Source organism: Onychomys torridus, chromosome 3 (genome assembly GCF_903995425.1).
Source record: "Onychomys torridus chromosome 3, mOncTor1.1, whole genome shotgun sequence".
Taxonomy (NCBI): domain Eukaryota; kingdom Metazoa; phylum Chordata; class Mammalia; order Rodentia; family Cricetidae; genus Onychomys; species Onychomys torridus.
The window spans coordinates 160,733,070-160,757,425 of record NC_050445.1 but is presented as its reverse complement, the minus strand read 5'-3'; the positions used below and the strand labels follow the sequence as shown (position 1 = coordinate 160,757,425).

General features: G+C 41.2%; 1 pseudogene; it reads right to left on the bottom strand.

Moving 5' to 3' along the window:
* Positions 1-17,567: 17,567 nt before the first annotated feature.
* LOC118580344 lies at positions 17,568-24,043 on the bottom strand (annotated as a pseudogene).
* Between the last annotated feature and the right edge of the window lie 313 nt (positions 24,044-24,356).

Sequence of the window (24,356 nt, the reverse complement as noted above, 5' to 3'; positions counted from 1 at the left end):
ACAGATGACAATTATCCATAACCCTTCAAAAACAAAAACCTGTTGAGAGAGGGAGTGTCATTTTCTCAGAATTGCTTCCTGCTCTCTAGGGGGTGACAGTATCTCTGTGGAATCCTATTTAAAAAAAAACAACAACAATGGTTAAATGTAATGATATTGTGTTCCCCAATATATTGTGCACCCTAATAAACTTATCTGGGGTCAGAGAACAGAAAAGCCATTAGATACAGAGGCCAGAAAATGGTGGCACACACACCTTTAATCCTATCACTTGGGAGGCAGAGATCCCTCTGGATCTCTGTGAGTTGAAGGCCACATTGGAAACAGCCAGGCATGATGTCTCATGCCTTTAATCCCAGGAAGTGATGGCAGAAAGCAGAAAGGTATATAAGGTGTGAGGACCAGGAACTAGCCTGATTAAGCTTTTAGGCTTTTAGCAGCAGTTCAGCTGAGATTCATTTTGGATGAAGACACAGAGGCTTCCAGTTTGAGCAAACAGGATCAGCTGAGAAGTTGTCAAGGTTAGGTTAGTTGTGGCCTGTTCTGTCTCTCTGATCTTTTAATGTTCACCCTAATACCTGGCTCTGGATTTGTCTTTATTAATAAGACCTTTTAAAGATTCTTCTACAGTTCAGTCTCATGAGGACTAGCTGTAGTGTTTGTGGCCAGTCTCAGAGAACTGGGTAAAGCTTGTCTGAAGTTCTGGATAGAGATGTAAGATGGTGGACCATCTTAGCTGGCCACTTTGGAACTGTCCTGAACAGTTTGTAGTCCAACACTGATCTTTGAATGATGTTTATTAGTTCAATGGCATCATTATGAACCAGGTAGAATTGTTGTTGTGGGGCCTCATCTTCCTTCTGGAGACTTCAGAGATTGCTGTTAGGAAAATTGTTCACTGTGGAAAATTTAAACATTATTAATATCAAAATGGAAAGTTTAAATTTTAGGATAGCATTGTAGCTAGAGAAAGGGCTAGAGAGATGGCTCAGTGTTTAAGAGCACTGACTGCTCTTCCAAAGGTCCTGAGTTCAATTCCCAGCAACCACATGGTGGCTCACAACCACCTGTAATGAGATCTGGTGCCCTCTTTTGGCCTGCAGGCAGAATACTGTATAGATAATAAATAAATCTTAAAAAAAAAAAAAAAAAAGACAGTGGTGGTACCCGCCTTTAATCTCAGCACTTGGGAGGCAGAGCCAGGCAGATCTCTGTGAGTTTGAGGCCAGCCTGGTCTACAGAGCAAGTTCCAGGACAAGCACCAAAACTATACAGAGAAACTTTGTCTCCAAAAACAAAAACAAAACAAACAACAAAAAAAAAGTGGTGGTATTGTGTTCCCCACAATATTTTGCACCCTAATAAATTTATTTGGGGTCAGAGAATAGACAGCTACTAGATACAGAGCCAAAAATGGTGGCTAGAAAATGGGTCAGAGCAAGCCATAGCAGAAGTTGGGCGGTGGTGGTGCACGCCTTTAATTCCAACACTTGGGAGGCAGAGCTAGGTGGATCTCTGTGTATTCAAGGATATAGCCAACATGGAGACACATGCCTTTAATCCCAGAAAGGAGTCTTTAATCCCAGGGAGTGACCACAGAAAGGGAAAGATATATAAAGCATGAAGACCAGAAACGAGAAGCATTTGGCAGGTTAAGCTTTTAGGCTTTGGAGCAGCACAGTTCAGCTGAGATTCATGTGGATGAGTACTCAGAAGCTTCCAGTCTAAGGAAATAAGACCAGCTAAGGAACTGGTGAGGTGAGATAGCTGTGGCTTGTTCTGTCTCTCTGATCTTCCAGCATTCACCCCAATTACTGGCCTTGGGTTTGATTTTATTAATAAGACCTGTTAAGATTCCCGCTACAAAAAAAGGTTCCAAAGAGTCAAGAATTAAGTAATTGGGAGAATCAGAATTCTGACAATAGTCCCTAGATTTTTGGTTTTCTGTCCCATACAAGGTGGCTTTTCTATGTGAGACAGAAATTCTTAATTTTTTCTTTCTCTTCTTCTTCTTCTTCTTCTCCTCCTCCTCCTCCTCCTCCTCTTCCTCCTCCTCCTCCTCCTTCTTTTCCGAGACAGGGTTTCTCTGTGTAGCTTTGGGCCTTTCCTGGAACTGAGACCAGGCCTGCCTTGAACTCACAAAGATCTGCCTGGCTCTGCCTCCCAAGTGCTGGGATTAAAGGCATGTGCCACCACTGCCCGGCTGATTTTTTTCTTTAATAACATACTTGGATTTAGAGAAGATCCATGATCCAACTCCAAGCCAGCTCTTATTTATAATTGAGCTGGGACTACAACTTTTCTTAGAAGTAAAGAGATATTGATGTTCAGGTAGTGAGATTTTACCCTGTAGAGAATATAGGTACCATTAGGTCAGATTTTTCTTTGCTTGGTAATTTTTTTCTGCAAGTTTTCCCTTCTTCTTTAGGCATCTAGATGTCCAAGGTCTTTGACTTCTTGAAGATGGGTATTTCTATTTTCCTGTAAAGACAAAAACAGAACCCTGCCCTGACCCTTATTTGGTGAATTTTCCTTATAGATTGTTCAGTTGTCACAGTGATGGATGAACTATCACTGCTCCTTATTAAGAGGTTTCTCCTGTTTGAATCAAACCTTTATTAATTTTGATGCTATCCATAGCTTTTCTTCTCCTGTGGAAACAAAAGTGAAACCCCTTCCCCAATGTAACACATATCCTGGTTTCCATTCTGAGGTCAACAGGTCTTTAAAGTACACAGGGTGATTTAACTCAGTAGTTTTTTTCTACTGTCCAATGTCTCTCTACAGCTGTTGTTCCTTTCTCATTAGCATTAAGAAAATTCAAGTTGGCAAATGGATGGAACTAGAAAATATCATCCTGAGTGAGGTAACCCAGAGTCAGAAGGACAAACATGGTATGTACTCACTCATAAGTGGATACTAGATGTAAAGCAAAGGATAACCAGACAACAACCCACAACTCCAGAAAAGCTAGCTAACAAGGAAGACCCAAAGAGGGACACATAGATTGCCCTGGGAAGGGGAAATAGATGAGATCTCCATGAGTAAACTGGGCATGAGGGGTGGGCAATGGAGAGTAGGGGACAGGGGATGAGAACACAAAGGAATGGGATGGTCAAGTTGTAACAGGGATGGAGTAGAGAAGCAATGAAAGAGATACCATGATAGAGGGAGATATCATGGGGATAGAGAGAAACCCAGTGATAGGGAAGTTGCCAGGAATCCCCAAGGATGACCCCAGCTTGGACTACTCAAAATAGTGGAGAGGGTGCCTAAACTGAACTGGCTTACCCCAGTGGATCAGATTGGTGAATACCCTAATGTCATCACAGAGCTTTTCTCCAATGACTGATGGAAGTGGATGCAAAGACTCATAGCCAAACACCAGGCAGAGCTCAGGAGTCCAGTCAAAGAGAGAGAAGAGGGATTCTATGGGCAAGTGCATCAGGATCATGATGGGGAAACCTACAGAGATGACCAAACCAATCCAGTGGGAACTCAGGAAAGTTGGATCAATGGCTGTGGAGCCTACATGGGACTGGACTAAGCCTTCTTCATGGTGAGACAGTTGTGTAGCTTGATTTGCTTGGTGGCCCCCTGGTGGTAGGATCAGAATCCATCCCTGGTGCGTGAGTGGGCTTTTGGGGGCCCACTACCTATAATGGGACACTTCATACGGCCTTGAGGCAGGGGGAAGGGCTTGGACTTGCCTTTATTAGATGTGCCTCCCCTTCTTATAGAGACCTTGCCTTCTTATAGAGAGGAGTGGGGGGTGGGTTGGAAGGGGAGTTTTGGGGGATGGAAGGGAGAAAGAGGGGGATCTTTGATTGGTGTGTAAGATGAATGAGAAAATTTTCTCAATAAAAAAATTTTTAAATAAAAGAAAATTCAAGGTAAATAAGGCATTATACAATCTATCTCTGGGGGTTTTAGTTCCCCCTTTCTGTTTATTAAGCATTTCTTTTAAAGTGCGATTAGATCTTTCTACAACCATTTGTCTTGTAGGACTGTGAGATAAACCTGCAATATGCTTTATATTATAATATATAAAAAACTTTCATTTTACTAAAGACAGATGCTGGAGCAATGCTTTATATTATAATATAGAAAAAAACTGTTTCATTTTACTAGAGACAGATGCTGGAGCATTGTCAGTCTTAATTTGTACAGGTATTCTGATGATGGCCATGACTTCTAATAGGTGTGTAATTACAGAATCAGCCTTTTCAGAACTCAAAGCAGATGCCCATTGAAATCCTGAAAACATATCTATTATATGTTGTATATATTTTAATTTTCCAAATTATGCAAAATAAAACACATCCATTTGCCAAATTTTATTTCTTTGTAGACCTTTAGGATTACAATGGAGTTTAGTTATAGAAGGAACAGACAGGACTTTTTTTTTTATGATTTCCTTGGCTTGTTGCCAAGTGATAGAAAAATCTTTTTTTAAGCCTTCGCTATTGATATGATATTTTTATGAAATTCTGAGGCCTCTAGCATATTTCCTATTAATAACCAATCAATTTCTTCATTACCTTTGCTAGGGGACCTGGCAGACCCATATGGGATCTGATGTGTGTGTTTTATATATATGGGATAATTCCTATTTCCTACAATTGTATAAATAACAAAGTTTAATAATTCTGTTTTGTCAGGAATAAATTCAGCAGTTTCAATATGTAAAACAACTCTTTTTGCATACAGAGAGTCAGTAACTATATTGAGAGGTTCTGTAAAGTCCATTAGTACCATAAGAATGGCATACAATTCTGAGTTTTGTACAGAATTGTAAGGGCTTTGAGCCACTTTACTTAAATTCCCTGATTTAAATCCTGCCTTTCATAATTTATTTGCATCAGTATAGAATGTAGGGACTCCAGAAATTGGTGTTTTCTCTGTACAATGTGAGGAAGGAACCAACTAGTTCTTTTCATGAATTTAATTCTCTCGATTTTGGGATAACTGTTGTTAATCCCCCCCCCACCGCAAAAAAAAATTATTGCAAGCTCTTTGTCAGTATTCATTATCTTTCCATAAAGAGGAAATTTCTCATTAGTTAAAGGTGCTACGGTTTCTTTGGGGCACGTTTCTGACTATTGACACAGTCTTAATTTTCCTTTTAAAGTCAAATCAGAAATCTTTTCCACACATGTCTTTGATTTCTTACTCTGCTTATGTGGTAGAAATATCCATTCCAATATAATATCTTCCCTCTGCATCAAAATCCCTGTAGAAGATTGCCTAGTGGGTAATATAACCACAATGCAGTGAAGCTCTGAATTCATATGATCCACATGTGCATTCTGTAATTTCTTTTCCGTCAAAGCCAATTCTCTCTTAGCTTCAGTTGACAATTCTCTTGGACTATTTAAGTCCTTGTACTGTCTAGGGTACTGAACAAATTACTCAGTTCATCAGGGCTTATCCCAATAGTGGGATGTAAACTGGAAATGTCTCTTAGCAATCTTTGAAAGTCATTAAGAGTCTGCAATCAATCTCTCCTGATTTGAACCTTTTGGGGTCTGGTTTTTTTTGTAGACCTATTTTATATCCTAAGTAATTAATAGAATCTCCTCTTTGTATTTTTTTCAGGAGCAATTTGCAATCTCTAGTAAGGCAAAACTCTATTTACTTTCTCAAACATTTTCTCTAAAGTATCTACCTTTAAATCAGCTAATAAGATATTGTCCATATAATGGTAAATTGTAGATTATGGAAATGATATTAACTTGACTAACCTCATTTTGTTCCCTGTAATTTGCAACTTGATTTTACCTCTGTATGATTCACATGCCTTAAAAATTGTTTCCATTGTTCTGAACCATTCTCAGGAAACTGACTAACCACAACCCCATAAACCTAAACAGTTCCGAGGCTTGCTCAAAATAGCTAACTGCAACTTTCTCCTTTTGTATTGTGCTTGCTTGCAAAAAGTCAAAATCTGACTATAAAAGGACTCCCTTGTTCCTGGTCCATATCTCTAACTCCCATAAGATTGTAAGTCAGACAGGTCGTAATAAACCAATTTGCATTGCAACTCCTTGGTGTGTTCTCATTTGGTTCCAACATCATAACAAAAAACTACATTTCAAAGTGACTGAGATGAATGGGCATTTAGAATACATAAGGCATGTTTACATCTATCCTTTTGTAGAGATTAGCAGTGTTTTTCAGGTACAATGTTATTATTATTTTTTATTTATAATTCCTCTGGTTAGTTTTATGTTTTAGCTTGCACAAACATTAATTATTTTGGTAATACATCTGGACCATTAGTGTCACAGACAGTTCTAAAAGCGTTGCCAAGGCAGACGTGGCTATTAGGAGGTGGAAGGCTGAGAAGCGTCAAGGCAGACACGAAATTGAGTCAGGACAAGGTGGCATTACCTTAGTCACTTCACTGATCTACAACCAGGCATTTGCTTCTCGGAAGACACATGGCACAGACTGCTGCAGACCATACCTTGTTAGTTCCAGCTAATCTTTGAAGTCTTGTCCAGTCCACACCAGCACTGCCACACTTGCACTGCCCTAATGCAACAGAACATTCGTAGGCAGAGTTTTGGGGAGAAAATTTAGGTTGAGACCATTTTCCATGATCTGCAGTGTTCCAAGCTCCAGGACTGTCTTTCTAGTAATGTTTATGCAGGCAAGAAAACAGACAGGACCTTTCTTAGAGCAACTGTATTTGCATTTGTGATGGTTTGAAAGAAAATGGCCCCCAAAGGGAATGACACTATAAGGATGTGTGGCCTTGCTGGAGAAAGTGTGTCACTGTGGAAGCAGGTCTCTTGCTCAAGTTTCCCTCAGTGTGACAGTCAGTCAACTTCCTGTAGCCTGCAAGATGTAGCTTCTCAGCTTTAGCCTATCATGGTGATAATGGACTGAACCTCTGAAATTATAAGTGAACCACCCCAATTAAATGTTTTGTTTTTATAAGAGTTGCTGTATTCATGGTGTCTATTCACAGCAATAATAACCCTAACTAAGATAGCATTCCTTGGTTTAAAAAAAAAAAATCAATGACTTTGCTAGGACTTTGTAGTGTAACCTTCAGAGACTGATGTAGAAAGATTAAGCTGAAGGCCCATAGCTGGTCATGGTGGCATACATTTGGAATCCCAACTCTTGTACATTAGAAGGACCAGCCTTAATATTATACATTCCAGGGGCTCAGGAGAGAGAACTATGAATGGTGAGGACTATTTCTGGGGAATAGATTCTTAGCACACTGAGCTTTATAGTCCACTTGCTTTAATTCCTTTGGCATAACATCCTGTTTCACAGCTTCAGTTCTGTTCCTTGTTCTTTCATGCCTGATTTCTATATTTATCTATTGCTCCCTCTAAGTTGAATCTTAATTCTGCCTCATCTAGGTCCTTTTCATCTTGTTCTTACCCAGCTAAGACTTCCCCATCTGACTCTTCCTCATCTTCCAACTCATCCACATGTACTCTCTGGTCAAAATCCTCCTTATTGCTCTCTGTTCTCCCTCTCTAAGTTCTCCACATCCCTCCTAAGTCTCCCAGGAATCCACTTATAAACCCAAGCAATAGCAATCCCCTGGTCAAGCAAGGTCACCACCAGGCTTGAATTCTATGAGGTCATAAAGGCAGGCAAGAATTTTCCTCAGGCAGTGACCACCAGGGTTCCAGGGTCAAACAGAAGGGTTATAAGAATCACATAAAGGTGCAGTAATTGTTAATTATCATTTGCAACCCAAAAGAGTGGTGACTAATGAATTAACTAAAGGCTAAATTCAGGTAATATCTAAGAAGAGGGATCTTATGTGCTCAACTATAATCTTAAACATGATTGGTAGAAAATGTTAAATCTATAAGTTGCTAGCTCAATGGGAGAAAGTAAAACTGCCTTCATTTTTCCTGTGGCTCCTATCTGTCCAAGCTATCTGCCATTTTTTTTGCAGGGTGGGGGAAAGTGTGCTCAGTCACTAGGCAACCTGTGTATAGCTAGATGCCTCTGGTGATAGTTGAAGGAAGATCTGGAACTAGAGGTAAGATTTGGGAAAGGAAGAAGTTAAGCTTAATTGGCACATCCACCAGGCCTTCTCAAACAGGTAGTCTGGACACTTAAGTCTGTTCTTAGAGAGTACAGAGGTATCTCTGATAAGGTACTTTCCTCCTCCTTCTGGGGATGGACCTGGCCGGATGCTGCTAATGACCATAATTACAGGGAGGCTTAAACTGGGGTTCTGGCTGTGCATAGCTGTCAGCGTAGAAGGTTATCTAAATATTTCTTTAGTAGAGGGGAAATGATGCCCAATAAATGATGGAAAAGCTACACTAGCACACAAGAAACTCATAGCAGGAAAAGGATGATAATCAAAAGCCAAATATCACCCAGGCTCCTTGAGCTTCAACTTGACCTCTGGAAGGCCCTTAGCTTCTTCCAGATATTAGCTTTGTCATAATAAGCTGAAATCCTACTTGTATATTTTTGTGGCTTGCAGCACCCAACAATTGGGAGGCAGAAGCGGGATGATCAGTAGTTGATAGCCAGCCTCAGCAGCATATCCAGTTTAAGTTTGAAAACAGCCTGGTGACATTGTTGTACCCAGAGTCCCACCAAAGACCGACCATCAAGAGACCAAGTCTGATACAAAAGCAAAGAGTCTTTTTATTGTTGAGAGTTAACCAGGGTCTCTCCGTCCATCTGACATGGCAGCTGAGCAGAAGACACCCTGAGTAGCAATCAAGCAGGGTTTTTATAGTGGTTAGGTGTGGTGATATATTGTGTATCCCAATAAAGCTTTCCTAGGGATCAGAGGATAAAGCCAGTCACTATATTTAACGTAGAGGGCAGGCAGTGGTAGCACACGCCTTTTTTTTTTTTTTAAGATTTATTTATTATGTACACAGTGTTCTATCTGCATGCACCCCTGCCTGCCAGAAGAGGGTGCCAGATCTCATTACAAATGGTGAGTCGTCATTTGGTTGCCAGGAACTGAACTCAGGACCATCTGGAAGAACAGCCAATGCTCTTAACCTCTGAGCCATCTCTCCAGCCCAGCACACACCTTTAATGCTAGCATTCAGGAGGATCTCTGAGTTCAAAGCCACACTGGGAACAGAGTCAGGTGTGGTGGCACACGCCTTTAATCCAGCACTAGGAAGGAAGGAAGATGGCAGGGCACAGAAAGGTATATAAGGCATGAGTAAACAGGAAGTCTCTCTCTTGAGGCTGAGGATTTCATAGAGGCAAGAATGTGGCTGGCTTGTTCTGTTTCTCTGATCTTTCAGCTTTCATCCCAATATCTGGCTCTGGGTTTTCTATTAATAAGACCATTTAGTAATTTGTGTTACAGTTTAGGGTAGGGGATCTGGGGGAATTCCAACTCTAAATAGTTACAAGCTCAGGACTGGTGCTTACTTCAATTAGTGATGCTTGGTTTGAACTGAGGCAGAGACAAGAAGATCTTTGTGAGTTCGAGGCCAGCCTGGTCTACAGAACAAGTTCCAGGACAGGCTCCAAAGCTACAGAGAAACCCTGTCTCTAAAAACAAAAACAAAAGCAAATTGGAGAGGAAAGGGTTAATTCAACTTATGCTTCCACATCACAGTTCATCATTAAAGGAAGTCAGGACAAGAATTCGAGCAGGGCAGGAATCTGGAGGCAGGAACTGATGAAAAGGTCATGGAGGGGTGCTGTTTACTGGCTTGCTCCCCATGGCTTACTCAGCCTCCTTTCTTATAGAACCCAGGACCACCAGCCCAAGGATGGAACCACCCACAATGAACTGGGTCCTTCTCCATAAATCCCTAATTAAGAAAATGTCTTAAATGTTTGCCTGCAGCCCAATGTTATGGAGGCATTTTCTTAATTGAGGTTCCCTCCTCTCAAATGACTTTAGCTTGTATCAAGTTGATGTAAAACTACCCATCACAATGCATGTGTGTATGTAAGTGATGTATGTGGGTAGTGCAAGCTCACATAAGCCTTGGTGCTGTGTAGTAGTCAGAGGACAACTTTCAGGAGTCCATTCTCTTCTTCAACTATGTGAGTCCCAGGAATCAAACACAGGCCTTTGCCATCTGAGCCATCTTCCCAGACATATTTTTTCTTCTTGTGAGGCATAGTCTCAGTTTGCAAATCAGGTTGACCTGTCAGAATACAGTCAAGAGAATGACAACACATGGTGAACATACCTTGGAGAACAGTGAGAAAGGCTCCAACAAAAAACTGAAGAGGGCCTTTTACCTCAAGTGTATTTTGTTCCTTGGATTGTTCTTGAATATGATTTTGTCCCTCTTGTATTAACATTTACATTCAATTTCTAAAACATGTTTATATTTGTTGGATGCCAGAACACAGCTATAGAACCCAATCTGGCCAGTGGCACAGCCATATCTAATAGGAGCAGCAAAAGTCATGAAGCCAGCTCAGCTGCTTGACAAAGATCCAGCAAAGCTGAGCCACATGATGGCCGCCATGCCACCCTTGGTTTTCATCTTCACCTGCTGCATACTTGAGAGACTTTTAATATTTGCACAATTTGGGGATATTGGATTGATGGAAATTTTCTTATGAATCATTTATGCCTTCTCCCAGGAATGCTACTTCTAAGCTTCCCCAGGAAAGTTCTGAACATACTCCTCCTCCTTTTTTATTTATTTATTTTTTTAGGAGATATCCTTATGTACTTGAAGATCTTCCTTAAGTCTTGGAGGTTGTGACACACATAAAGAAGCCAGAGGTCTCTTTATGAGACTATGAGACATTTTTGAAATATCTGCCCCTGTACTTACTCAGGAACAAGATAATCAAAACAAAGTAAACTTTAAAAGGTCAACTGAAAAAGGCGGGCTAGAGGAGTTGGTCATAGTCGAGATTGAAAGCCTCTTCCCACTATACACTCAGGCAATTACATGGCATATATAGCAACAAAGTTAGATTAGCTGAAGTTACCTCTGCTCTACACAGAAACTTATATTGATGAGCAATATATTAAATGGAAAGATGATGAAAGAATGAGATGTCAGGAAGTCACTGTGATGTCTTATAACCAATGCAAGTAGACATATAGACAAATTCTATAGGGATATAAAATATAAACATTATATTATGTCACAATTTGAATAATAACTGTAGCAACTTTGGCCTGAGGATTTTTCTTGGGCACTTTGACCTTTAAGAGTTAAAAATACACTGCTTGGGACATGGCAATATGCCCGGACTGGCTTGAAGATTTTGTTTTGGTCTAGTGTCCTTGAAGCAACCAAAGCAACCAGCTTGAGCACAGGCTGTCATATGCCTCTCTAGTCTCAAAAATTGGGTTATAGGGTTAATGAGTAAGAATAATAACTCTGTTTATTAATGATGTCAAAACTTGACGGAAAATTATTAGATATGGTAACTGTTCTGTCACAGTTTATTAATGATGACTAAAAGATGAGCAAGAAAAAGTGAAACACATGTCCAAAAACAAAAATGATATGATCTGTGTTTTGAAACAACATGAATCTATCCTCCTTTACTAAATTTTGTATAAAGAAGCACTCTGGCTGTCAGGCAGGCAGGCTGCAAGATTCTGCTGACCATCATGCCTGGCTCATTCCTTCCCCCACTGACTCCTTACATCCTCTGCCAGGACCTGTCCACTGCTGGGGATGGCTCCAGGCAGGTCAGTGTACCCTGAATGTAGATATAGGTTTCTGCTCTGCTTCTATGCTTTCCCAGATACAGTATATGCCTATAGTATGTGCCAGGCAACTGTGTTCTGGGAAAGAGCTACACTGTCAATATTTAGTATAATCTGACATTTATTGACATGTTTTTCTGAATCCAAACAACTTTCCTTGGGTCATTGCTTTCCTTATTACATTTGTGTATAAAAGTACACTGAAACTGAAGTAAGGTTGTCTACAGCATGTAGTCTGCTCCATTCTTTCAGGTCCTTGGATCTCAGGGCTTGCAGATATAGATCTGTTAGGCCAGTGAAAGTCCACACTGACCTAGAACTCATGGTGGTACTACTGCCTCAGCGCTCCCTAACACTAAGATTATAAGTATCAACCACAATTCCCATGGTCATTTTACATTTTAAAAAACATGCTATTGCTCTATGGCTCAGGTCAGCCTTGAATTCACTATTGTAGTTCAAACTATCTTCACTCTATATGTATCAATTTATATCACTTCAACATCAGTAATTCACAATCAAGTATTAGCTATTGGGGCTGACAAAATAGCACCACTTGTGGGTAAAGACACTTGTCAAGCAAGCCTGGTGACTTGAGTTTGATCCTTGGAAATAAATGTGAAAAAGTGAAATGAAGTCACCAAGTTGTCTTCTGATCTTCACATATGCATTTTGGCATGAACAATTCTCTCTCTCTCTCTCTCTCTCTCTCTCTCTCTCTCTCACACACACACACACACACACACACACACACACATGCACACACACACATGCATGCACATGCATGCACACATTTACACTAAAGAGAGGTCTCTCAGCCAGTAGATACATTTTATAGTCACATTGTAGACAGACTTGTCTCCTAGGTAGAATGCTTTCATGTAAATTCTAACTAGAAATTTCTTGCTTTGTTCATTAATCATCACTAGAAAAGCAGCTAAAGGAAATAATTGTAAGAGATGTCATATTGAAATGTAGTATTGCCATTTTTTAAAATATAAGAAGTATGTGATCATGGGCTGGCAAGATGGTTCATCAAGAAAAGGTACCTGCCAATAATTCTGAAAACATGAATTTTATCTTCATGATGGAGAGAACCAACTCCCATTGTCCTCTGGCCTCAATGCTTGTGTTTTGTGCACACACACACACACACACAAATATATAAATTCAATAAATTAGAAAATAAAAACAGGGTTAGGGATTTAGCTCAGTGGTAGAGTGCTTTCCTAGCAAGCACAAGGCCCTGGGTTTGATCCTCAGCTCAAAAAAATAAAATTAAATAAGAAAGAAAGTCAGCCAGGTGATGGTGGCACATGCCTTTAATTCCAGAACTCAGGAGGCAAAGGCAGGTGGCTCTTTGAATTTGAGGCCAGCCTGGTCTACAGAGAGAATTCCAGAACAGCTGGGGCTATACAGAGAAACCCTGTCTCAAAAAATAAATAAAATTAATTTAAAAATAAATAAATAAATAAAAACAAATTAATAAAGCACAATCTGAATCTAATGATAAGGAAATATCAGACAAATCCAACTTGAAAGATATGCTGCAATATAGTAATAATAATGATAATAGTTATAGTAATAGTAATAATAATAATAATAATTAATAATAACCAGAACTCAACATTGTGTAAAAAAAAGAAAAGCTAAGGAGCCATTCCAAATTAAGTGAAATTAAAGGATATAAAAAATCTAAAAAGATTGGACTCTAACTCAGGGCAGCCTTTTTATAAATGATATTTCTAGGACAGGCAGTATATATGTGTTGGAATTAGGGAGGATTAAATAGGACTACCAATTATTTGTATATCCTCCTGAAATAGAATCTGTTCTCTTATATTTTTCCCATTTGGGGACATGAGGGTATCTCACTCTGTATGTCTAGGTGACCTGGAATTTACATGCAGCCAGACTAGACTTAACTCTTTTTACTTAGTCCCTGAGTCTTGGGAATATAGATGTGAGCTATCCAGCAACCCATTTCTTGATCTGGGGCCAGTCATGTAACTTTCTTTGACCAATAAACTGTAGAAGTGACGATACATGACTACCCTATCCCATTGCTGTGAGGACCCATTCTACAACAGCTCAGGGCTTGATGGGCATCCACAAAGTCAGCGGCATACTAAGACTTTTTTTAATTTGAAGGATTAAGGGGAAAGACACACACACACTCTCTTGATGGTTTCTTTCTTTTTCTTTATTCTTCTTTTGTATTTTGCTCTTTATTTTTCATCTATAGCTGATAAATGCAAACAAAATCATTCAGGCAATATAAAAATTACAGTGTGGTTACATTCTATTTTTCAAGTTAATGATTATAATGAATACAGGTAAAAACATGTTTTTCATCTCCCTTACAAAGTAATTCCAAGAACCCACATACATTTACATCTAAGTAACTTGTTATAGATTAACAGGGTGTGAGCAAGCAGGGTATTTTTCTCAGCCAGTTCTTTTGCTAGCAGGATGCATATTACAGTTATAAAAAAAAAAGAATCAATCACTTTATTACTTATCTTTAAAGGTAATCTTATAAGGAATCTTAAAAGAATCATAAACCTAAACTTCTATATATGAAAAACAATCCATCAGCTCTACTTTAAATCTTTAGGGTGCATACCCACTCATAAACAGTTTTTTATATCAGGAGACTGAGGGCAGAAATAGGTACCAGGAATTAATCATCATCTTTGATCACCAACCAATCCTAGCAAGGAAGGTACGTTAGATAATGATAATTGCACTGTTTGTTTTTTGATCCCTAACTTAATGAATCTCTCACTCAGCTATGTGTCCTTGTGAACTTTAGATTGTCGTCTTGGGCTTTTCACCCCAAAGCTACTATCAAAACATTTTAGTCTAACCTGAAGTCATTTTCAAAGCTTTGTTTCAGCTATGATGCACTCCAAAATGTGTGAACACATCTCCCAATATTAAGATGAAAAGAATTTAAATTAACTGGGCTACTGAGACTCAACTGTTTTTCTTAATCATTAACCTAAGCCCAGTCTATATGGTTCCTCAATAGAAACTCATGTGTTCTAGCTGTGTGACACTTCCTTTTATTTTTATCCTCTGCAGCCTCTACTTTATCAGAGGCAGAAGCAACATTTTTCCTACCTTTTCCTATGTTAATTTTTCCACTGAACTAACCTCTATCATGAGCCCTTCAAAATCCCATTTAAGCTAACACTATTATTGTATCAAATCATTGCTTCAGTTAAACATTACAGTTTATGAGGAAATCATCTTCATAATAATCCACAGGCTAAAATGCCCAGTAGAACTGATATTTCTAAGAGATGATCATACTGCGTTAAGGGCAGTGGGGATCTCCACACCCATTCATACTGGAGAGAAATAGAAACGGCAAGCATGCAAAGACACAGCAGTAGCAGGAAACATTCTGGGGTGGAGGCTCTTGGGGCCTTGCCTTGAAGTCAGTTGCAGTCTGCCGCTCTTCAGACATGCCACCAGCACGTGATCTCTATACCTCATCCCCCAAAGATCCTTTTATTTCTGCCCTCCTGTCAGAATGCCAGTCTTACCACCTAAGGATGCTCAGTCAGGCCTACTAGAAAGTGTAACTATTGTAGAAAAAGACCAACAAGAAACTGGGCAACATTCAGAGAGAAGAAGAACTCAGCCTTACTATGCTAGCAGACTCAACTTGAGTTAATGCTATGAGGAGATAGGCTCTGACCCATAATCTTTTACAACATTATTAAGCTATGTAATGTCATATCTGATATTTTTCTGTCATTGATAAGCTACACTTTCACCCTACATAACTGAGGGCCATGCTCAGAAGTTTCTCTGCAATGAGCATATTTACTGATGTAGAAACAATAAGATTAGAATGGCTATATTTTGCTGATGTATGTTTCTAAAGATATGGAAAAGGTTTTTAGATGATGCAGTCTGTTTTCTGGAGATAAGGGAGGAGTTTTAGCTGATACAGAAAGTAAGCAAAAGGCGGAAGATATCACACATTATTCTTAGCTATAAGTTTAGTAAAAAAATTTAACTCATTCTGATCCTCTTCTTCATTTCCCCCTTTTGATACCTTTATTCTCTCCCTCTTTTCCTCACTCTCTTTCTTTCTCTATGTAATCCTGGCTGTCCAGGAGCTTACTATGTAGGCCAGGCTAGCCTTGAACTCACAGAGATCATCCTGACTCTGCCTCCTGAGTGCTGGGATTAAAGGCATGCACCACCATATCAGACCCTTGAAGTGTCAATTCCTGTGGGTTTTTTGTTGTTGTTTTGTTGTTTTATTTTGTTGTTTTTGATAAGCTAACATTTGAAGTTTGATGCCTCTGTGTGGGAAGATGGACCCAGACAAGCAAATTAAAGATTCAGGGACCAAACAGGAATGTCATAAAAAGCTTGAGGAGAGGACCAATTAACAGAAGTAGCCTAATTCAAAGTATTATTCCAATAACTCCAGGAATCAAATACATAGAGGCCATCAAACTTCAACGGAAGACCCAAGCTTATTTGAGCATTAGCTTAAGTTGGGTCCTCTGCTCAGAAAGGCTGCGTTTCCATTCTCCAACTAGTGCTTGGTTTCTCCTAACTGTTCAACTTATGCAATAAGGTGGATGAAAAGGAAGAATCCAAAGTCACCATCAGCTATTAACAAATTCAAGGCCAGACTGATAGAGGGGACTAGAGAGCTGGCTCAAGAGTTAAGAGCACTTTTCCCCCCCAGAGGACCTGGGTTTCTTTCCCAACACCCACATGGTGGTTCATAACCACCCATAAGTCCAGTTTCAGGGAATCTAACATCCACTTCTGACTGCTAAGGGCACTAGGCATGTACATAGGATACATGGAAACATGCAGGCAAAACACTCCTACACATAAGATAAAGTAAACAAATCTTTAAAAACATTTTTAAAAATTAAAAGGAGAAAGAGAGAGGGGAAAATAAAGAGGATAGACAAAAGGAGGAAGGAAGGGGGAGATAGAGTTAGGGAGGGAGGGCAGAGATGATGACATAGGCCTTTCGTTCCAGTATGTGGGAGCCAGAGGCAGGTGAATCCCTCTAATTTCAAGGCTAGCTGGGTCTAAATAGCAAGTTCCAGGCCATCTAGAACTATACTGTAAGACCCTGGCCTCAAAACATTATTTATTATTATTATTATTATCATTATTATTATTATTAATTAATTTAAAGAAAGGAAAGAAGGAAGAAAGAAAGGAAGGAAAGAAAGAAATGAACATCTGATGGGCCAACACTTACATGTTTTGAAATGATCACTTGGTGACTCACAGTCATTTGTAACTCTAGTTTCAGGAAGTTCAGTTCTTTCTTTTGGCCTCCTTGGGTACCAGGCATACAGTAGTCTAAATTAGAATATATTTTTTTCTTGTGGGAAGACTTTAACGTATTTAGGGACATGATACTGTAACATGGCCCCAGACTTTAGTAGGTCCCTAGACCTTAGCACAACTGACTCCATGATGGAAGTGCCATTCAGGCTGTAAAACTCGGCACATAGACAGCATCATCTCCCAAAAATGAAAACAAAGACCTAATCCATCAAAGTCCATAGCTTTGGGAAACTCTCTAAATGTAGTGACCTTGCTTTGCTTTTTGACTTCTGTAGTTGTGCTTCTGACTAACTATTCTTTTTTTTTTTTCCCCCCTCTGGCTCCCACTTGTTTTTAATTTGGAAACCAAGGTGTACATAAAAAGCCCATGTACACTGGCTACAGAGACACAGCTGCTGGCTACTACACTTACTCCACAACACACTTGTGCATGAGGTCTTTCCTGCTAAAGATGAAGAGTGGCAGGTTTCCCCAGGGGAAGGACAGGGAGACTTCCACAGACAACTGGAGAGTAGATGTCACTGAGCAGTCACTACACTGGCCGAGGGGAGGGCAGTTAGCTTGTTGTGCTTGGACTTGGCTGTGGCAGTGCCCTATGCTCTTTTGGCTTCTTCCTCCTCCTCTTCTGTCTGGAGAGGCAGCTCAGTGCAGACTTGCCAATCCTGGGGACCACCTCAGGCTGAGGCGGTCTGCCAGACTGTGTGGGGTACCTCGTCTTCAAGTTCTCTTGGAGGAGTGACTGGGAGAGCAGATGGTGTAGCTCCTGCTTCAGGATCTTCATCTGCTTCTGTCGCCGACGCTCTTCTTGCTGGTCAGCTTTTCCTCCTTTGTACATGTCTTCTTCTAGCTCAATCTCGAGGGCTGCTGCTGCGTGCTCCGTCTCTGAGTTGTGCAGACAAGCCTGGAGGTTCTGGTATTCAGCCTTTTCAACCTGCCGGGCTAGAAGGATCCGCTCCTTGACCACATCCATGTACTTTGACTGCACTGGGAACAATGGGATGTCCTCGTCTTTCTTGAGAGTTTTGTAAATCTTCTTGAAGTTGATCACATTTTCAGGCCCAATCAGCATCAAGCTGAGGCCTTCACTGGTGGCATGAGCAGTCCAACTTTGTGGATATAGATCTCTGAGGTGCGGGGCACCTGGTAATGGATGACATGCTGAACTTTAGGAATATCCAGCTGCCACATCTGTTGTCAAGAGAACACAGTCTTCCAGATGGCCAAACTGCTCCAAGTTTCTGAGCCTCTGTTTCTGGTGCATGCAGGCATGCAGAGTCAGTGGCATGATGTCCAGGACCTTGAGGAGTCCAGAGAGGCGTTTGATGCAGGAGACACTGTTGGCAAACACCAAGCTTTGGCCTGGGTACTGCATGAGGAAATAGTAGAGATACAAGTCTCTCTCATCCGTCTCACAGTGGATCTTGGTCTCTGTCAGCGTTTCCACTGTACCCTCATTCCTTGTGAGGTCAGTGACCTTTGGCTTGCCCCACATGCCAATCTTCTGCATGAGAAGGTCAAGTCTGGCTGTTTTATCTATTTTCTTCACGTGCTTCTTATGAAGGATTTGAGCAGGAGCTTAGTGTACCAGGGTCAGTGTGGCAGAAAAAACAAGAGTTTGTTGATTGGGGTTATACTGGGAGTCATTTAGCAGCTCTAGAAGCTGAGAGAGCTCAGCAATGGCCTTTCTCAATCATCGGATCAGCCTCATCTATCACCAGGCACCTGAGCTGACAAAGGTTGCTCAAATGAGGATGTTTTTCTTTAACTAGCTCCCAGAGCCGACCAGGGATGGCAACCACAATCTCTGGCTGGCGATTCAGCATCCTCTGCTGTTTCTGTGTGGACATTCCACCAACTAAAATTGCCGTTTTAATCCCTGTAAACCTGGCCACAGCATCAATGTGCCATCTGACCTGGACAGCCAGCTCTCGAGTGGGAGTCAGGACCAGTCCCAGCAGAGGGCGCCTTGGGTGTACTTTATAGACAGCAATTTGGTCACATAGACCCTGTTTTAACCTTCCAGCCTGCTCTTCATCAAGCTTCTCTTCTCTGTCCTCAGTTTGCTTGATGATAAGCTTTTCCTCAACCAGGGAAGAAGGTCCTTCACCAGCATCATCACCATCACAGAAGAGCAGTGCCTGGGCTGAGGCAGAGGCACTAGTCGTTGCTTTGGCCTTAGCCTCAGCTTCACCAGGCTGAGCTTCATTCTCAGTTCTGGCCTCATCTGGTAACACTCCAGACTCAGTTCCATACTTGCAAGGTGATCCAAGATTGGAAGCAGCTCCTATCCTGGTCTCCCTCAGTGGTTCTCCAGCGCTATTTGGGATGGGTGGAGCCCTCATCTTATGCCACTGCAGCACTGCATGAATCATCGGGATTGCAAAAGCAAGAGTTTTCCCACTTCCTGTCTCAGCAGCTCCAAGGATATCCAGTTTGTCACAGAAGGCAGGGGCCAACCAACGTCAGAGCTTGGATCTGGGTGGGTGCAGAGAAGCCTAGAAAGCTGAGTGCTTGGAGAACCACCTTGGGCATAAACAGGTCCCTCCAGGCTGACACATCTGCCTTTTGGTCATGCACTTCAGCCATCCATGTCTTTGCTTTTTTGAGCACTTTAGGGGCAGTGCTCTAGGAAGGGTCTAACTTTTTTCGCCCTTTGTTTTTCTTCTTTTTGGGAACAGTCCATGCCAAGCTTTCTGATGCTGTTTCTCCTACCTTTCAATCAGAACAAACAGTGACATATTCCTGAGTCTCTGACTTCATCCTGGGCAGTACTTCCTCCAGCAGCCACTACTGCACCTTCACGTTTCTTCAACTTGAGCTTTTCCTTTGGGGAGTTAGACTCTCCTTCCTATTTCTCCTCCTCCTTCCCCTCCTCTTCTGAAACAGCTTTGGCCTTTCTCTTCTTGGGCTCCTCATTTGAGAAGAGACCAGAGGGGTTCTTGGCAGAGGAGACTAAGCGGTGATCAGTCAGTTCCTCAAAGCACACCAAATCGTCCGTCTTTCCATCTTTGGATTGATCTTCACCTGCTTCCACTTCCCTACAACTTTGATGCCCTTTGTCTGAAATGTGCCATGGCTGGGGGCTCTGGCCTTGACTTTGTTTCCTTTAACTTCGTGGCTGCCTGCGCCACCCTGACCAGGAACTGCAGCAGCAGCTGGAACTCTGACTAACTATTCTTGATAACTGAAGTATGTCAACCCAGATCATGGTTTCGTGCTTAAAAGCTCATCCTGAGAAAGGCTCAGAGCTACATTGGATCCTGAATACCCAATGTAGTTGCTGGCTAGCTAATAATGACTTTCGATTGGCTTAAACCCATGGCCCAGTGGTCTCTACTCTGGTGAATACCCCACAACACACATAACCTAGTTTGATAGGAAGGGAACACAGAAGAAAAATAGTGTGGTAAAAGTGTTACTGACTGTTGCTCATCTGGTGACGATACCAGAGTGTATTGTACTTTTCTTGTAATTTATCTCTAGTTTAACATTTTTTTTCACACAAGGTGTAGTAATGCTTTAAGAAATGTTGAATAATCAATCTATCCTGTAAAATCCTTGTAGTGATATACTGTGTATCAAATAAAGCTTGCCTGAGGATCAGAGGACAAAGCCAAGCCACTAGATTAAACATAAATGCCAGGCAGTGGTGGCACACACCTTTAATCCTATCACTCAGGAGGCAGAGATCTGTCTGGATCTCTGCGAGTTCAAAGCTACCCTGGACTACATGAAATTAACTCAGTCTAGGAGAGAAACAGAGCCAGGCAATGATGGCACACACCTTTAATCCCAGTATTTGGGAAATACACATGCCATTAATCTCAGGAAGTGATGGCTGGACAGAGAGGTATATAAGACCTGAGGAGACAGGAACTGAGGCTCTTTCAGGCTGAGGAGTCCTAGACATGGCAGTGGCTTGTTCCTTTATCTCTCTAATCTTTCAGCATTTACCCCAATATCTGGTTCCAGGTTTTTGTTTTTTATGATAAAACCTTAAAAAGTCAAGCAACAAACCCTGTTTTTAAAAAAAAAAAAAAATGGTGCTTACCCCTTCTCTCTTACTTACAGGTTCCCAGACATATTTACTTAATTCAATGGCCTCTTCTAAAGAGATTTAATCTTTTCTATAAAACAATAGTATGACTAATTCCCTTTACTAAAAGAAGGAATGTTTGTTTTTAGCCAGATGTGACCATCCTGAAATAATTAAACCTCTCTCTCCTCTCTCTCTCTCTCTCTCTCCCTCCCTCCCTCCCTCTCATTCTTTCAAGCCATTTTGCAAACTAGCTGATCAGATGTAGATGAGAAATTAAACCTTAGACAATGAGGAACAACCAAGTTCCTCCTGAATTAAGAATAAAAGCGATGATGCCTTGACCACATGTTGCTATTTCACTTCTGTGTTTTGCATTCCTTCTCATTAGAAGTATAGTTTGCCTTGCTGGGATGCCCTAATCAAGGTGATGGTCTTTTTCTCTGCAGAACATAATATTTCTAGCAATGTTCACCTGTAATCCCAGCTATAGGGAGGTAGAGGAAGGAGTATCAGGAGCTCAAGCCATCCTTAATTACTTGGCTACTTGGAGGCTATCCTACAATACAGGCAACTCTGTCAAAAACAAAACTAAAAGTGTGTGTGTGTGTGTGTGTGTGTGTGTGTGTGTGTGTGTGTGTGTAAAAACATATGAAGATGTGCACAGTTTATATCAAATACCACATAATTTTATGCAAGGGACATGGTATCCTTGGGGTGTCATAGCAACAGGAACTGATGGTATAATCTATGAAGACTCCTCAGAGACTCAGAGGCCTCTACTTAGCTGCCTGCAGTGGAATTCGTGATATAATTTCACAGAAAAGACTTGCAGGACAAGTCAAAGTGAAGCCAAATCAGTGACTTTATTGATTAGGGGAAAGAAAGGATGGATAGATGCACCTGGGAGTTAGGTGTGGGCTTTGGGAAAGGAACAAACCTCAGTGACTGAGTGGTCTGGGACTTTTGGAACAATACTGTTTAAAGGGACAGAGCACCATCCCCTCCACAATGTATTGGTTTCCTCATTTCATTTCTGAAATGTCTTTTTATGAATGAAATTATTATATTTTCTCATTGGTGTTATTTTTTGTTTGTGTGTTTGGGTTTTGGTTTTGTGAGATAGTGTTTCTCTGTGTAACAGACCTAGATGTCCTGAAACTGGCTTTGTGACCAGGCTGGCTTCAAATTCACAGAGGTCCACCTGCCTCTGCCTCCTGAGTGCTAAGATTAAAGGTGTGCATGTGCACAACCATTCTTATTGTTTTGAGTCAGGGTTTCACTGTGAAATACTAAGCTGGCCTCAAACTTGCAGGAATTCTTTTGCCTCTGCCTTCCAAATGCTGTGATTACAGGTGTTTACTGAAAAGGCCAAACAATATGAGTGTTAACTCAAAAATGACTTCTATTGGGAACTGGGGAGATGGTTCAACAATCTAGAGCATCTTCTTTGTTCTAGAGGACCCTTGTTCAATTCCCAGAACCTACATGGTGGCTTACTACCATCTGTAACTCCAATTCCAGGGTATCTGACATCTTTTGGCCTCCTCCAGGACTAGTACACTTGAGGTGCACAGACATACAAGCAGGGACAAGACATTCATACACATAGAGTAAAAATAAATAAATCTTACTTATTTAGGGATTCAAGTTTTTGAGGGTTGTTTTGTTTTGTTTTGTTTTGTTTGAGACAGGGTTCTCACTATGTAGCTCAGGCTGTCCTGAAACTCACTATGTTGACCAGGCTGGTCTCAAACTTAAGGGACCCATCTGCTTCTGCCTCCCTAGTGCTGGGATTAAAGTGTACCACTACGCTCAGCTGATTAAAGACTTTTAAAATGGATATTTTTATCGTATTTTACATGTATGGTTACTTTGCTCTCATGTATGCCTGTATACTATGCGAGTGTCTGGTGCCCAGGGCCAGAAGAGAGCATCAGATTTCCTGAAGTAGAGTCATAAATGGTTGTTAGCTGCCATGTGGGCTGGTTCTCTGGAAGAGCAGTCGGTACTCTTTTTTTTTTTTAATTATTATTTTTTATTCTAAAATAAATTTTTTACAAACTTCCCTGAACTCACAGCTCTCCATATTAACCTAATTTCTTTTTTTTTTTAACTTTTTTTAAAATTATATTTGTGTTTTAATTTTACACATCAGCCATGGGTTCCCCTGTCCTCCCCCCTCCCGCTCCCACCCCCACCTTCCCCCATTCCCTCCCCTCCATGCCCATGTCCTCCAGGGACAAGACTCCCCTGGGGATTCATTTAATCCTGGTGGATTCAGTATAGGCAGGTCCAGTCCCCTCCTTCCAGGCTGAGCAAAGTGTCCCTGTGTAAGCCCAAGGTTCCAAACAGCCAGCTCATGCACTAAGGACAGGTCCCATCCCACAGCCTGGATGCCTCCCAAACAGTTCAAGCTATTCAATTGTCTCACTTATCCAGAGGGCCTGTTACAGCTGGGGGCTCCACAGCCTTTGGTTCATAATTCATGTGCTTCCATTCGTTTGGCTATTTGTCCCTGTGCTTTTTCCAATCTTGGTCTCAACAATTCACGCTCTTACAGTCCCTCCTCTTTCTCAACAATTGGACACCTGGAGCTCTACCTGGGGCCTGGCTGAGGCTCTCTGCATCCACTTCCATCAGTTTTTGGATGAGAGTTCAAGCATGCAGTAGGTACTCTTAACTCCTCAGTCATCTCTCCAGCTCTCAGACAACTCCTTGTTGCTAGCTTCATTCCTGTAGGGTAAAAAGGCCAGTCAAAGAAACACCCCTGACCCTGAAACCAGAGCAAAAATGTTAAAAAGGGCCAGTGAAAAAAATATCCCCTGGCCCTGAAACCAGAGCCAAAGAAACACACCTTACCCCTGACCAACTCAGCATGAAAACCAACCAATCCCTGAGCAAAAGATCCAGCCAGTCTCTGAGCTTGTCCAAACTCAGGGGTTGAAATCTAACCAATTCCTACCCTGAAAATCTTCATACTGGAAAACCTCCATCCCTAAGAAAGCCTATGTAAGCCCTGCCTGTACCTATTCAGTTTGAAGTTGCCTTTTCTGATCCTGGCAGAGGCAGCCACTCTCCTGGATTCCTCCCTACCAACAAATCTTTTGAATGAGGTTTAGATAACAACTTTCTTTCGCCAGAGAGGAGTGAGGCTCTTCAGCAGACTGGATTTCTGCATCCTTTGATATCTCTATCTAAAGTGTCTTTGACTTTTCTCCAATGTCTCTGTTCCTGGCTGCTCTCTGGAACTCTTCAGCCCTCCCTCTAGCTCTTGCAGGGTGTGCCTGGGACTCATGACACTCATGT